The 15809-nt window shown below is 35.1% G+C and overlaps 1 long non-coding RNA gene across 1 annotated transcript in view; it reads right to left on the bottom strand.

Moving 5' to 3' along the window:
• LOC108517103 (uncharacterized) overlaps positions 1 to 11845 on the bottom strand; it is a 52177-nt gene extending 40332 nt beyond the window's left edge. The window contains exon 1 of the long non-coding RNA XR_001882002.1: positions 11177 to 11845. This is a non-coding gene — a long non-coding RNA (uncharacterized LOC108517103). The remainder of the gene's footprint in view (positions 1 to 11176) is intronic.
• Between the last annotated feature and the right edge of the window lie 3964 nt (positions 11846 to 15809).

The raw sequence follows: 15809 nt of genomic DNA, 5'->3' as shown, positions 1-15809 counted from the left end.
GGCACTATTCACAATAGCAAAGACTTGGAATCAACCCAAATGTCCATTAGTGACAGACTGGATGAAGAAAATGTGGCACATATACACCATGAAATACAATGCAGCCATAAAAAAGGATGAGTTCATGTCCTTTGTAGGGACATGGATGCAGCTGGAAACCATCATTCTCAGCAAACTATCACAAGAACAGAAAACCAAACACTGCATGTTCTCCCTCATAGGTGGGAATTGAACAATGAGATCACTTGGACACAGGAAGGGGATCATCACACACCGATCCTAGTGTGGTGGGGGGAGATAGCATTAGGAAATATACTTAATATAAATGACGAGTTAATGGGTGCAGCACACCAACATGGCACATGTATACATATGTAACAAACTTGCACGTTGTGCACATGTACCCTAGAACTTAAAGTATATATATAAAAAAAAAAAAAGCAACACAAATGCATTTAAGACAGAAACCTGTTCTGCAAAGAGGAAGAGGTACCAGTAGATGCAATTATGGCAGCCTGGGGCTTTCTATAGGCCACATTTAGGTTACCTCATTGAAACAATATAATGTAGTTTCAGAACTGTGACTTCCAGCTTCAGCAGGCTGGAAGATATTCATCTCCCATTAATCTTTCCATAAGACTCCAGGAAAAAAATAAAGAAAAAAGAACAGAACAGAAGAAAAAAACAGAAATTATAAATTCCTAAGAAAAAAAAAGAAGAGAAATTATAATAGTCTCTAAGACCACAGTGAATCAAATTAGAACTCAGGATTAAGAAGCTCACTCAAAACTGCACAACTACGTGGAAACTGAACAACCTGCTCCTGAAAGACTACTGAGTAAATAATGAAATTATTGCAGAAATAAACAAGCTGTTTGAAACCAATGAGAACAAAGACACAATGTACCAGATTCTCTGGAACACATTTAAAGCAGTGTGTAGAGGGAAATTTATAGCACTAAATGCCTACGGGAGAAAGCAGGAAAGGTCTAAAATCGACACCCTAACATCACAATTAAAAGAACTAGAGAAGCAAGAGCAAACAAATTCAAAACCTAGCAGAAGACAAGGAAAAACTAAGATCAGAGCAGAAATGAAGGAGACAGAGATAAAAAAAAATACCCTTCAAAAAAATCAATGAATGCAGGAGCTGGTTTTTTGAAAAGATTAACAAATTAGATAGACCGCTAGCCAGACTAAGAAGGAAAGAGAGAAGTATCAAATACACAATAACAAATGATAAAAGGGAGATCACCACTGATCCCACAGAAACACAAACTACCATGAAGGAATACTATAAACACCTCTATTCAAAGAAACTAGAAAATCTAGAAGAAATGGATGAATTCCTGGACACATACACCCTCCCAAGACTAAACCAGGAAGAAATCAAATCCCTGAATAGATCAATAACAAGTTCTGAAATTGAGGCAGTAATTGATAGCCTATCAACCAAAAAAGAAAAAAAAAAAAAGTCCAGAATCAGAAAGATTCACAGCCGAATTCTACCAGAGGTACAAAGAGGAGCTGGTACTATTCCTTCTAAAACTCTTCCAAACAATAAAAAATGAGGGACTCCTCCCTAACTCATTTTATGAAGCCAGCATCATCCAGACACCAAAACATAGCAGAGACACATCATAAAAAAGAAAATTTCAGGCCAATATCCTTAATGAACATCAGTGTGGAAATCCTGAATAAAATACGGGCAATCTGAATCCAGCAGTGCATTAAAAAACGTATCCACCATAATCAAGTTGTCTTCATCCCTGTGATGCAAAGCTGGTTCAACATATGCAGAAAATAAATGTAATCCATCACATAAACAGAACCATTGACAAAACCACATGATTATCTCAATAGATGCAGAAAAGGTCTTTGATAAAATTCAACACCCCTTCATGTTAAAACACTCAATAAACTAGGTATTGATAGAACATATCTCAAAACAGTAAGAGCTATTTATGACAAACCCACAGCTGATATCATACTGAATGAGCAAAAGCTGGAAGAATTTCCTTTGAAAACCAGCACAAGACAAGGATACCCTCTCTCACCACTCCTATTCAAAATAGTATTGGAAGTTCTGACCAGGGAAATCAGGAAAGAGAAAAAAATAAAGAGTATTCAAATAGGAAGAGAGGAAGTCAAATGATCTCTGTTTGCAGANGAATCCAGCAGTGCATTAAAAAACGTATCCACCATAATCAAGTTGTCTTCATCCCTGTGATGCAAAGCTGGTTCAACATATGCAGAAAATAAATGTAATCCATCACATAAACAGAACCATTGACAAAAACCACATGATTATCTCAATAGATGCAGAAAAGGTCTTTGATAAAATTCAACACCCCTTCATGTTAAAAACACTCAATAAACTAGGTATTGATAGAACATATCTCAAAACAGTAAGAGCTATTTATGACAAACCCACAGCTGATATCATACTGAATGAGCAAAAGCTGGAAGAATTTCCTTTGAAAACCAGCACAAGACAAGGATACCCTCTCTCACCACTCCTATTCAAAATAGTATTGGAAGTTCTGACCAGGGAAATCAGGAAAGAGAAAAAAATAAAGAGTATTCAAATAGGAAGAGAGGAAGTCAAATGATCTCTGTTTGCAGATGACATAATTGTATATTTAGGAAACCCCATCGTCTCAGCCCAAAATCTCCTTAAGCTGATAAGCAACTTCAGCAAAGTCTCAGGATACAAAATCAATGTGCAAAAATTGCAAGCATTCCTATACACCAATAATAGACAAGCAGACAGCCAAATCATGAGCAAATTCCCATTCACGATTGCTACAAAGAGAATAAAATATCTAGGAATACAATTTACAAGGGATGTGAAGGACCTCTTCAAGGAGAATTACAAACCACTGCTCAAGGAAATAAGAGAGGAAACAAAAGGAAACACATTCCATGTTCATGGATAGGAAGAATGAATATCGTCAAAATAGCCATACTCCCCAAAGTAATTTATAGATTTAATGCTATCCTGATCAAGCTACCATTGACTTTCTTCACAGAATTATTAAAAACTACTTTAAATTTCATATGGAACCAAAAAAGAGCCCACATAGCCAAGACAGTCCTAAGGAAAAAGAACAAAACTGGAGGCATCATGCTACCTGACTTCAAACTATACTACAAGGCTACAGTAATCAAAACAGCATGGTACTGGTACCAAAACAGATACATAGACCAATGGAACAGAACCAAGGCCTCAGAAATAATAATACCACACATCTACAACCATCTGATCTTTGACAAACCTGACAAAAACAAGCAATGGGGAAAGAAAAACTGAAAATGGACACCCTCCTTACACTTTATGCAAAATAAACTCAATAAAATTAGATAAGAAATATTTCCTCCTCTATTTTCTGAAAATGTCTTTATATAATTGGCTTTTTTTTTAATTCCTTAAATGTTTGGACCCCTTATGGACCCCTTCCTTACAACTTATACAAAATAAACTCAATATAATCAGATAAGAAATATTTTCTCTCTATTTTCTGAAAATGTCTTTATAGAATTGGCTTTTAAAAATTTCTTAAATGTTTGGGTACATACTGGGTATATACCCAAAGGATTATAAATCACTCTACTGTAATTGTTTTACTATAAAGACACATGAACGTGTAAGTTTATTGCATTGCATCAAATTAAAGATTTAAACATAAGACCTAAAACCATAAAAACCCTAGAAAAAACCCAGGCAATATCATTCAGCACATAAGCATGCGCAAAGACTTCATGAGTAAAACACCAAAAGCAACTGCAACAAAAGCCAAAATTGACAAATGGGATCTAATTAAACTAAAGAGCTTCTGCACAGCAAAAAAAAAAAAACTACCATCAGAGTGAGCAGGCAACCTACAGAATGGGAGAAAACTTTTGCAATTTATCCATCTAACAAAGGTCTAATATCCAGAATCTACAAAGAACTTAAATTCACAAGAAAAAACAAACAACCCCGTCAAAAAGTGGGCAAAAAATATGAACAGACACTTCTCAAAGAAGACATTTATGTGGCCAACAAACACATGAAAAAAATGCTCATCATCACTGGTCATCAGAGAAACGCAAATCAAAACCACAATGAGATACCATCTCATGCTAGTTAGAAGGCAATCATTACAAAGTCAGGAAACAACAGATGCTGGAGAGGATGTGGAGAAACAGGAATGCCTTTACACTGTTGGTGGGAGTGTAAATTAGTTCAAACCATTGTGGAAGACAGTATGGTCATTCCTCAAGGATCTAGAACTAGAAATACCATTTTACCCAGCAATCCCATTACTGGGTATATACCCAAAGGATTGTAAGTCATTCTACTATACAGACACATGCACACATGTTTATTGCAGCATTATTCACAATAGCAAAGACCTGGAATTAACCCAAATGCCCATCATTGATAGACTGGATAAACCAAATGTGGCACATATACACCATGGAATACTATGCAGCCATAAAAAAGGATGAGTTCATGTCCTTTGCAGGGACATGGAGGAAGCTGCAAACCATCATTCTCAGCAAAGTATCACAAGGACAGAAAACCAAACACTGCATGTTCTCACTCATAAGTGGGGGTTGAACAAAGAACATATGGACACTGGGAGGGGAACATCACCTACCAGGGCCTATCAGGGGGTGGGGGACAAGTGGAGGGATAGCATTAGGAGAAATACGTAATGTAGATGATGGGTTGATGGGTGCAGCAAGCCACCATGGCAGGTGTATACCTATGTAACAAACCTGCATGTTCTTCACATGTATCCCAGAAATTTAAAGTATAATTTTTAAAAAGATAGATTTCAGAATAATAAATATTATAATAAAAAGGAACACTAAATGAGGAGAAAGGAGATGGTTCGTTGAAAAGATATAGCAAAATATACAATGGAAAAACAGAACCGAACGAAATCCTGGATGGATTTCTGTAAACATGGTTGGAGATTTCAACACCGTTTTTTCAATAGTGGATAGAATGTGTAACCAACCAAACAAAAACATCAGAAAGGACATTGAAGACTTGAAAAACGCTATCAACTAACTTGACTTAACTGATATTTACTGAATCTTTCAAACCATAATAACCGAATACACAGTATTTTCAAATGCACATGGGATATTTATCAAGAAAGATTATATATGGGACCACAAAATACACCAAATTTAAACAAATTGCAATCATACTGTGCAAGTTCTATGTCCACAATAAAAATACATTTGAAATTGATAACAGACTAGAAAATGTTCACATATGTGTAAATTAAACAACACATTTTGATAATCCATGAATCAAAGAAGAAATCAAAAGGAAATTAGAAAATATATGGAGTTGAATGAAAATTAAAACATACCGTATCAAAATTTATGAGATGGATCTAAAGCAGAGTTCAGAGAAAAATGTATAGCATTAATGCTTATATTAAAATCTTAAATCCATGCTGTAAGCTTCTGCCTTAAGTAATGAGAAACAGAAGACATATTAAACCCAGAACGAGAGTAAGAAAAGAAATTCTAGGGATGAGAGCACAAATCAATGAAAAGGAAACAGAAAAACAATAGAGAAATTCAAAACAAAAACTAGTGCTTTGAATCAATAAAACTGACAAACCTCCAGTCAGATTGGTCTAGAAAAATGGAAGACACACAAATAACCAATATCAGTAATGAAAGAAGGGGTATAATTATAGATCCTACAGCTATTAAGAAGATACAGAAATTTGTATGGGCAACATTTTTCAACAAATTAGAAAACCAAGATTAAATGGGAAAATTCTTTGAATGACACTAATTATTTGAAATTTGGTTAGCTACAAATCGAATTTGTAGTTAAAAATCTTTCTGTAAAGAAAAATCCAGATTCAAATAGCTTTACTGGTGAATGTATCAAACATTTAAGGGATATTTTAAAAGCCAATTCTATAAAGACATTTTCAGAAAATAGAGGAGGAAGTATTTCTCATCTTATCTGATGAGACAGCATTATCTTGATACTAAAACCAAAGTCATACACACACACACGCCCACACACAGACACACACATACATACACACACACATACAGACACAGACACACACGGAGAGAGACCAATACTCCTCATAAAGATTTTTTTTTACTTAATAAAATTCTAGCACATTAAATTAACAATATATAAAAAGGATGATACATCATGATCAAGTGATGTTTATTCCAGGAATGCAAATTGACTCAACATTCAGAAATTAATCAATATAATTATTTATTTAAACAAACTGAAAATGAAAAAAATAGGTTTAACTCAAAAGATCCTGAAAAAACATTTGGCAAAATCAGTATCTATTTTGATTTTAAAACCCAGCAAATTTGAAAGGGAAAGGAACTCTCTAAATCTGCTGAAGGACATCTATGAAAATCTGCTGCCAACATTACACTTCATGTTGAAAGGCTGAGTGTTTTTTCCCAAAGATCTGGAACAAGGCAAGGATGTGTGCTTTCACCAAGTCTATTCAACAGGTCCCAGAGGTTCTAGTCAGCAGAAAAAGCTTTAAAAATAATTAAAGCCTATTCGTATTGGAAAGTAAAAGGTAAAGCTGTCTTTATTTACAGATAATATGAATGTTCACTAGAATACTACCCTAATGCTTTTAAACCAAATGAGTTTAGCATTGCCAAAAATATAAGATCAATGTATAAAATTATTTTCTATACATGTGCAAGAATCTTTAGAATTGAAAATTTTAAAACTGTATACCACACACAATAATATCTAAAAACATGAAATAGATATAAATCTTTAAAAGTTGTGCAAGATTTGTTTGCTGAACACTACAAAACATTGCTAAGAGAAATTTTAAGAGACCTATATAAGTGGTGATACACATATCTTTGTTTTAGATCAAAAGACTCAATATGGTTAAGATGTCGGTTCTTTCAAATTGATTGATAGATTCAAAACAATGATAATCAAAATCCCAGTAGGCTGTTTTTTTTTTCTCTCAAGAAACTGAAAAACTAATTTTAAATTTTATATGGAGAGAAAAGGGGACTTGCATGGGAAAAACAATTTGGGGGAAAAAACAAAATTGTAAGCCTCACATTTCCTGATTTCACAAATTAGGGAAATGCTACCATTATCAAAATAGTATGCCAATGTTATAAGAATAGCTATATATATCAATGAAATAATATTAAGAGTCCAGAAATAGACCCACACTTACGTGATCAATTTAATTTTGATAAAGATGCCAAGAACATTTGTTCTTTGTTTATAGATCACATTAAAAAAAATAATGCTGGATTAAATGGACACTCACATGCAAAAGGAAATGAATCTTTATGTTTACTTCATGCCATATACAAAAATTAATTTGAAATAACCATGGACCTAAATGTAAGAGCTAAAACTAAAACTTCTGGGAGACATTATAGAATAAAACCTTTTCAGCTGTGGATTAGGCAAAAGTTTCTTAAATTGAATACCTGACAAACTATACAAGCATAAAAATAAATTGGACTTCAAATTGAACACTTCCATTCTACAAAAGCCACTCCTAAAAGATGAAAAGACAAGAAATTGATTAGAAGAAAATATTCAGAAAACATATATTTGACAAATAACTTGTATATGCAATATAAGAAGACAAACAACCAACTTTAAAAATGAGGAAAAAATTAAACAAATGCTTCACCAAAGAAGATAAACTGATAACACATTTAAAGACAATTCATATTATCAATCATTATAAAATCCAAATTAAAAAAAAAAACACAATATTCCACTACCCATCTAAAAAAATTACTAACTTTTTAAAAAATGAAAATAACAAATGCCAGGGAGGATTCAGCATATCCACTGATGAAAATCCAAAATGGCACACTATAAAACATTAGCATTAACATTTCCTTTAATTTATGTTGAATTTTTTATTTTTAAATGTTGTGAGTACATAATACACACACACACACACACACACATGTGAGTACATAACATATATATATATATATATATATATGATATTTTGGTATTTTAAATGCATACTAACCACATCAGGACAAATTGAGTATCCATCACCTCAAACAGTTATCCTTTCTTTATGTTATAAACAATCCAATTATACCCTTTCAGTTGTTTTTAAATGTACACTAAATTGTTTACTGTGGTCACCCTGTTGTGCTATCAAATACCAGATCTTATTCATTCTATCTAACTATATTTTCGTACCCATTAACAATCCTCGTCCCTCCCCACTACTTTCCTACCCTTTCTAAAGGGTCTACAGTGCAGATTAAGTCACATGTTTCTTTGTTGATTTTCTATCTGAAACATCTGTCCAACGGTGAAAGTAAGGTGTTGAAGCCTCCAGTTACTACTGTGTTGAGGTCTATCTCTCTTTAGCTCTAATAATATTTGCTTTATATATCTCACGTTAAATGCATATATATTTGCGATTTATATCCTCTTGCTGAATTGACCCCTTTATTATTATATAATTACCTTCTTTGCCTCTTTTGATATTTTTGTCTTGAAATCTATTTTGTCTGATATAACTACTCCTGCTCTATTTTGGTTGCTGTTTGCATGTAATATATTTTTCTACCCCTTTATTTTCAGTTTGTATGTGTCTTTATAGGTGAATTGTGTTTCTTCTAGGCAACAAATCATTATGTCTTTTTTTTTTCTTTTAACTCATTCAGTCACCCTATGTCTTTTGATTGAAAAGCTTAGTCCCTTTAGAGTCAATATTATTACTGACAAGTGTGGAGTTACTCCTGTCATTTTGTTACTTGTTTTCTGTTTTTTGGTCTCTTCCTTCTTTTCCTTTCTGTCTTCCTTTTAGTGAATGTGATTTTCTCTGGTAATGTGTTTTAATTTTTTGTTTTTTGTCTTTTGTATATCTATTGTATGTTTTTTGATTTGAGGTTACCATAAGGCTTGCAAATAATATCTTAAAACCTATTATTTTTAACTGATGACAACTTAACAGTGATTGTATAAGCAAACTAACAAACAAGCAAAGAGAAAATTAATAAAAACTCTACACTTTACTTCACCCCCCACCTCTAATTTTAACTTTTGTTGTTTCAATTTATATGTTATTATGCTATGTCTTGAGAAGTTGTAGTTATTATTTTTGACTGGTTCTTCTTTTAGTCTTTCTACTCAAAATATGAGTAATTTAGACACCACAGTGACTGTGTTATAATATTCTGTATTTTTCTGTGTGCTTACTATTAACATTAAGATTTGCACCTTCAGATAATTTCTTATTGCTCATTAATATCCTTTTCTTTCAAATTGAGGAACTCCCTTTAGCATTTCTTGTAGGATAGGTCTGGTGTTAATGAAATCCCTTAGCTTTTGTTTGTCTGGAAAAGTCTTTATTTCTCCTTACTGTTTGAAGGACATTTTCACTGAATATACTGTTCTAAAATATTTTTTTTTTCCTCCAGCACTTTATATATGTTACACCATGCTCTTCTGGCCTATAAGGTTTCCACTGAAAAGTCTGTTGCCGACATATAAAAAAATGCTCATCACCACTGGTCATCAGAGAAATGCAAATCAAAACCACAGTGAGATGCCATCTCACACCAGTTAGAATGGCGATCATTAAAAAGTCAGGAAACAACAGATGCTGGAGAGGATGTGGAGAAATAGGAACACTTTTACACTGTTGGTGGGAGAGTAAATTAGTTCAACCATTGTGGAAGTCAATGTGGCGATTCCTCAAGGATCTAGAACCAGAAATACCATTTGACCCAGTGATCCCATTACTGGGCATATACCCAAAGGATTATAAATCATGCTGCTATAAAGAGACATGCACACATATGTTTATTGCAGCACTATTTACGATAGCAAAGACTTGGAACCAACCCAAATGTCCATCAATGATAGACTGGATTAAGAAAATGTGGCACATATACACCATGGAATACTATGCAGCCATAAAAAGATGAGTTCATGTCCTTTGCAGGGACATGGATGAAGCTGGAAACCATCATTCTCAGCAAACTACCACAAGGACAGAAAACCAAACGCTGCATGTTCTCACTTATATGTGGGAGCTGAACAACGAGAACACATGGACACAGGGCAGGGAACATCCCACAATGGGACCTGTCAGAGGTAGGGGGATGGGGGAGGGATAGCATTAGGAGAAATACTGAATGTAAATGATGAGTTGATGGGTGCAACAAACCAACATGGTACATGTATACCTATGTAACAAACCTGCATGTTCTGCACATGTACCCTAGAACTTAAAGTATAGTAGAAAGAAAGACAAGAAAGAAAGAAAGAGAGAGAGAGAGAGAGAGAGAAAAAAAAGAAAGAAAGAAAGAAAGAAAGAGAGAGAGAGAGAGAGAGAGAGAGAGAAAGAAAAAAAGAAAAAAAAAAAGAAAGAAAGGAAAGAAGTAAGGAAGGAAGGAAGGAAGGAGGGAAGGAAGAAAGGAAGGAAGGAAAGAAAGAAAAGAAGAAAATAAAGGAAAAGAAAAGAAAAAAGAAAAGAAAAGAAAAGGAAAGTCTGTTGCCAGACATTCTGGAGTGCATGTTATTTGTTTCTTTTCTCTTGGTATTTGTAGTATCCTTTCTTTATCCTTGACCTTTGGGAGTTTGATTATTAAATGTTTTAAGGTAATCTTATTTCAGGTAAATCTTCTTGGTGTCTTATAATCTTCATATATACTTGAATATTGATATCTTTCTCCAGATTTGGAGAGTTATCTATTATTATACCTTTTAATAAACTTTCTACCCCAATCTCTCTCTCTGTCTACTTTCTCTTTAAGGCCAATGACTTTTAAATTTGCCCTTTTGAGGCTATTTTCTAGATCTTGCAGGCATACTTTATTCTTTTTATTCTTTTTTATCTCTTCTAACTATATTTTCAAATAGCCTGTCTTCAACCTCACTCACTTTTTCTTTGGCTTGATAAATTCTGCTGTTAAGAGACTGATGCATGCTTCAATGTGAAAATTGAATTTTTCAACTCCAGAGTTTCTGCTTGATTCTTTTTAATTATTTAAATTTCTTTGTTAAATTTATCTCATGGGATTCTAAATTTCTTATCTGTGTTATACTGAATTTCTTTGGTTTTCTCAACACAGCTATTTTGAATTCTCTGTCTGAAAGGTCACATATCCCACTCATATCTGTAGGATTACTCACTGGTACCTTGTTTAGTTCATTTGGCGAGGTCATGTTTTCCAGAATTATGTTTTGATGCCATCCAGGTCTTCATTCCATCTTCTGAATGTTCATCAATGTTTGGGCATTGGAGAGTTAGGTATTTATTGTAGTCTTCACAATCTAGGCTTGTTTGTACTCATCCTTCTGGGGAGGGCTTTCCATGTATTCTAAAGAATTTGGGTGTTGTAATCTAAGATTCGGTCACTGCAGCCATATCTGCATTAGGCAGCACCCCAAGCCCAGTAACACTGTGGTTCTTGTAGACTTATGTAGGTACTGACTTGGTGTTCTTGGATAAGATACCAAATAACTCTCTGGATTACCAGGCAGAGACTCTTGTTCTTTTCCTTTACTTTCCCCCATACAAATGGAGTCCCTCTCTCTCTCTCTGATGAGCTGCCTGAAGTTGGAGAATGGGTGACACAAGCATCCCTGTGACCACCACCACTGGAATTGTGCTAGTTCAGATGTGATGCCAGCACAGCACTGGGTCTTATCCATGGTCCATGGTAACCACTGCCTGGCTGCTGCCTATGTTTACTCAGGGTCCTAGGTCTCTACAATCAGCAGGTGGCAAAGCCAGCTAGGCTTGTGTTCTTCCCTTGAGGGTGGCAAGTTCCCCCTGGTCCCAGGCAGGTCCAGAGATGTTGTCGGGGAGCCAGAGGCTAGAGTTAGAACCCGTAGGGGTTCTAATCTACAGTTAGAACCCCTAGGAGCCAGTAGATTCTAGTCTACTATTGCTGAACTGGCACCCAAGCCACAAGACAGTTCTTCTCATTCTTCACCTCTCCACCATCAGATAAATCTCTCCCTATATCCACCATACCTCAGGCCCGTGGCAAGTATTGCCTAGCTACTGCCAATGTTCATTCAAGGCTCAGAGGCTCTTTAGTCAGGTTGCGGGGAATGCTTTCAGACCTGAGACTCACCATTAAGAGCTATAGGCTTCTCTCTGGCCCAAAGTAAGTCCAGAAATGTCATCCAAGAGCCAAGTCCTGGAATTGGGGACCCCAAAAGCCCAATTGGTGCTCTACCTGACTGTGGCTGAGCTGACACCTAAGCTGAAAGACAAAGTCCCTTTACTCTTCCCTCTACTTTTCTCAAGCAGAAGGAGTCCCTCCCTGTAGCCACCACAGCTGAGAATGTACTGGGTCATACCTGAAGCCAGCATGTTTCTGAGTCTCACCCAAGACCCATGGTGAGTACTTCCTGGCTACCGCTGCTGAATTTAGGACCCAGGGGCTCTTTAATTAACAGGTGATAAATTCTGCCAGGACTGGGTCCTTCCCTTCGAAGTAGCATGTTCCCTTCTGGCCAAGGGTGTGTCTAGAAATGTCATCCAGGAGTTAGGGTCTGGAATGGAGACCTCAAGACTCTGCCTGGTGCCCTATCTTACTGTGGCTAAGCTGATAGCCAAGTACCAAGACCAAGTCCTCTTTACTTTTCCCTCTCCTCTACTCAAGCAGAAAGAAGGAGCTACATTGCCTGGGGTTGGGGAATGTACTCCCTTGGCTACCCCAGCTAGTGTCTCACTGGGTCACATGCACCCCAAGTCTACTTGCCTCTGAGCTCATCACAGCACGAGGACTTGTCCAGGGATTACAATCCTTGTGGACTTTTCAATTGTGGACTTGAAAATCCTAGACTGCTTTTCAAGTTTATTTAAGACCTCAATGCATGTTAGCCCACAGTGATAGGGCTTTCCAGAACTCAGGTTCCAACCAGTGCAATGGATGATTCCCTTCTGGTTAGGGCAGGTCTAAATTCTCCCTCCATGGTCATCAGCTGAGTTTTGCCCAGTGTAACTTTCCTCTGTGAAAGACCAGCACTGAGTTCCAAAGCAAAGCCCCACAATCAATGCACTGTCCCTCCCCGAAGTAAACAGATTCTCTCTCTGCACCATGAGGCCACAGCCAGGATATGGGGGGTGGGTTGATGCTAGCAGTTCAAGACTGTCTTTCTTATTCTCTTCAGTGTCTTTTTCAGTGATAGGAAGTTAAAATCAAGAACTATGATTGTTCACCTGTTTTTTTTTTTCTTTTTTTTATTCTTACAAAGGTGCTTTTTTGTGTGGAAAATTGTTCAATTTGGTATTTCTATGGAGAGAATGATTGGTGGAAGCTTCTCTTTGGCCATGTTGCTTTCCATTTTCTTTAAAGCTAAGCATATAGATACCATATGACTGAGCAATTTCACTGCTAGGTATTTACTCAAGATAAATAAAAACATACTTTCACACAATGATTTTACCTGAATGATTACAGCAGCTTGTTTATAACAATCAAAAACTAGACAGAGTTCATATGTTCATCTATAGTAAGTGAATAAATTGTGAAAAATGTGTATGAGTTTCTGTTCAACAGCAAACAGAAACAAAATACTGATACATGCAACAACATGAATGAATCTCAAAATCACTCTGCTAAGTCAAATAACCCAGACCAAAGGGACACATAATATCTGATTTAATATATACGACATTGTGGAAAAGATAAAACTAGAAGGATAGAAATCAAATCAGTGGTTGCCAGAGACTGAGAGGTGAGATGAGATTGATCCCTCCAATAAAGGACATAAAATCTTTACTTTGACCTTGGTGGTAGTTCTATGGCTGTATATATTTGCCAAAAGTAATAGAATTGTACACTTAAAAGGACGAATTTTAACGTATGTAAATTATACCACAACAAACCTGATGTTGAAAATAAATAAACATAGAAAACAGTATAGAGGTTCCTCAAAAAATTAAAAATAGAAAAACTACATGACCTAGTAATCCCACTACTGGGTATATAGCTGAAGTATTTGGAATCTATATGTCAAAGAGATATCTGCCCTTCTTTGTTCATTGCAGCATTATTTGCAATGGCCAAGATATGGAATTAAGCTAAGTATCAACAGATGAATGGTTAAAGAAAGGATGGCATATATTCACCATGGGATACTATTCAGCCTTTAAAAAAAAAAGGAGATGCTGTCATTTGTGACATGAATGACTCTGGAGGACATTATGCTAAGTGAAATAAGCCAAGCACAGAAACACAAATACTGCATAATGTCACATACATGGGAAATCTAAAAAAGTTAAACTTATGAAAATAGAGGGTAGAATGGTAGTTACTAGCAGCTGAGAGTTGGGTGGAGTTGAGATGTTGGTCCAAGGATAAAAAATTTTAGTTAGATAGGAGGAATAATTTCAAGAGATCTATTATATAGCATAGTGACTACAGTAAATAATAATGTATTGTATCTTGAAAATTGGTAAAAGTATATTTTAAGTACTTCACCACAAAAAATTATAAGTATGTGAGGTAATATATATGTTAATCAGATTGATTTAGCCATTCCACAATGTATATATGTTTTGAAACATGTTACACACCATAAACATATACAATTTATATTTGTCAAATAAACAAATAAACATAAATAGACATATGCTATTTATAGAATAAAAACCCTTGAAAATAAAATTACTTATATAAAAGAATGACTTGTGATAATCACAATAACTAAGCAAATATGAAAAGAATTAAAGCAAACAGTAAAAAAATAATATATGTGGAAGACAAAGATATACTAACAACAGTATGTGGTATCTCAGAAATGCATAAGGCACTTCTAATCTGCAATGGAAGATATATATTCAAAGATATTATAGAAGAAAGCAACCATGTCTGTGGTCACTAGTAGAATGTTTATTAAAATGATGATTATGCACCTATTAAAATGGCTAATATGAATAATACTGAAAATACCAAGTACTGATGAAGGGAGCATTGAATGTTCATATATTGCTTGTGGGAATGCAAAAGGGCATAGCCGTTCAAGGGAATAATGTGGCAGTTTCACCATGTACGTAAATTTATATACTTCCTATATGTTCCAGCAATCATACTCCTGCATATTTACCTAAAAGAAATGAAAATGTATATTCACACAAAAACATGTAAATGAATGTTTATAGCAATTCTATTCGTAACAATTAAAATGTGAAAACAAGTCAAAAGTCCTTCAATGGATGAATAGATAAACAGTTATATTCACATACAATTAAATACTACTCAGCATCAAAAAGAAATGTATTACTGACACCTGTGAAAACTTGGATGAATCTCAAAGGCAGTATCCTGAAAGAGTCAGTCTCCAAAGAGTACATACTACATCATTTAATTTACATGACATTCTGCAAAAGACAAAACTATGTGACAGGGAACAGACCAGTGGTTGTCAGGGGTTGAGGTACAAGGAGGCTATGACTATAAAGGCATAAATAAGGTAGACTTTTGGACCGATGGGACTGCTCTGTGTCCTGATTGCAGTGGTGGTTGCACAAATCTACAGATGTGTTAACATTAGTAGAACTCTACACACACACACAAAAGAGGCAATTTTACTATTTGTTAATTTTAAAATAATATTAAAACAATGCAAAATAAGAAAATGAAAATAATAAAGAATTGTGAAGTGTTAGTAACTAGAACAAAATATATAAACTAAACACCTCCAACCAAACTTCAGTTTCTGGGGGCCTACTTTCTACAGGAAGATTACAAACCTTTGTATTGCATCTCTTTCACTCACAGCCAGTGTAGGAATGTGCCATGATGAGTAACTT

The sequence above is a fragment of the Rhinopithecus bieti genome, unplaced genomic scaffold, assembly GCF_001698545.2.
Source record: "Rhinopithecus bieti isolate Rb0 unplaced genomic scaffold, ASM169854v2 scaffold_39317, whole genome shotgun sequence".
NCBI lineage: Eukaryota > Metazoa > Chordata > Mammalia > Primates > Cercopithecidae > Rhinopithecus > Rhinopithecus bieti.
This window is presented reverse-complemented; position numbering and strand designations above follow the sequence as displayed.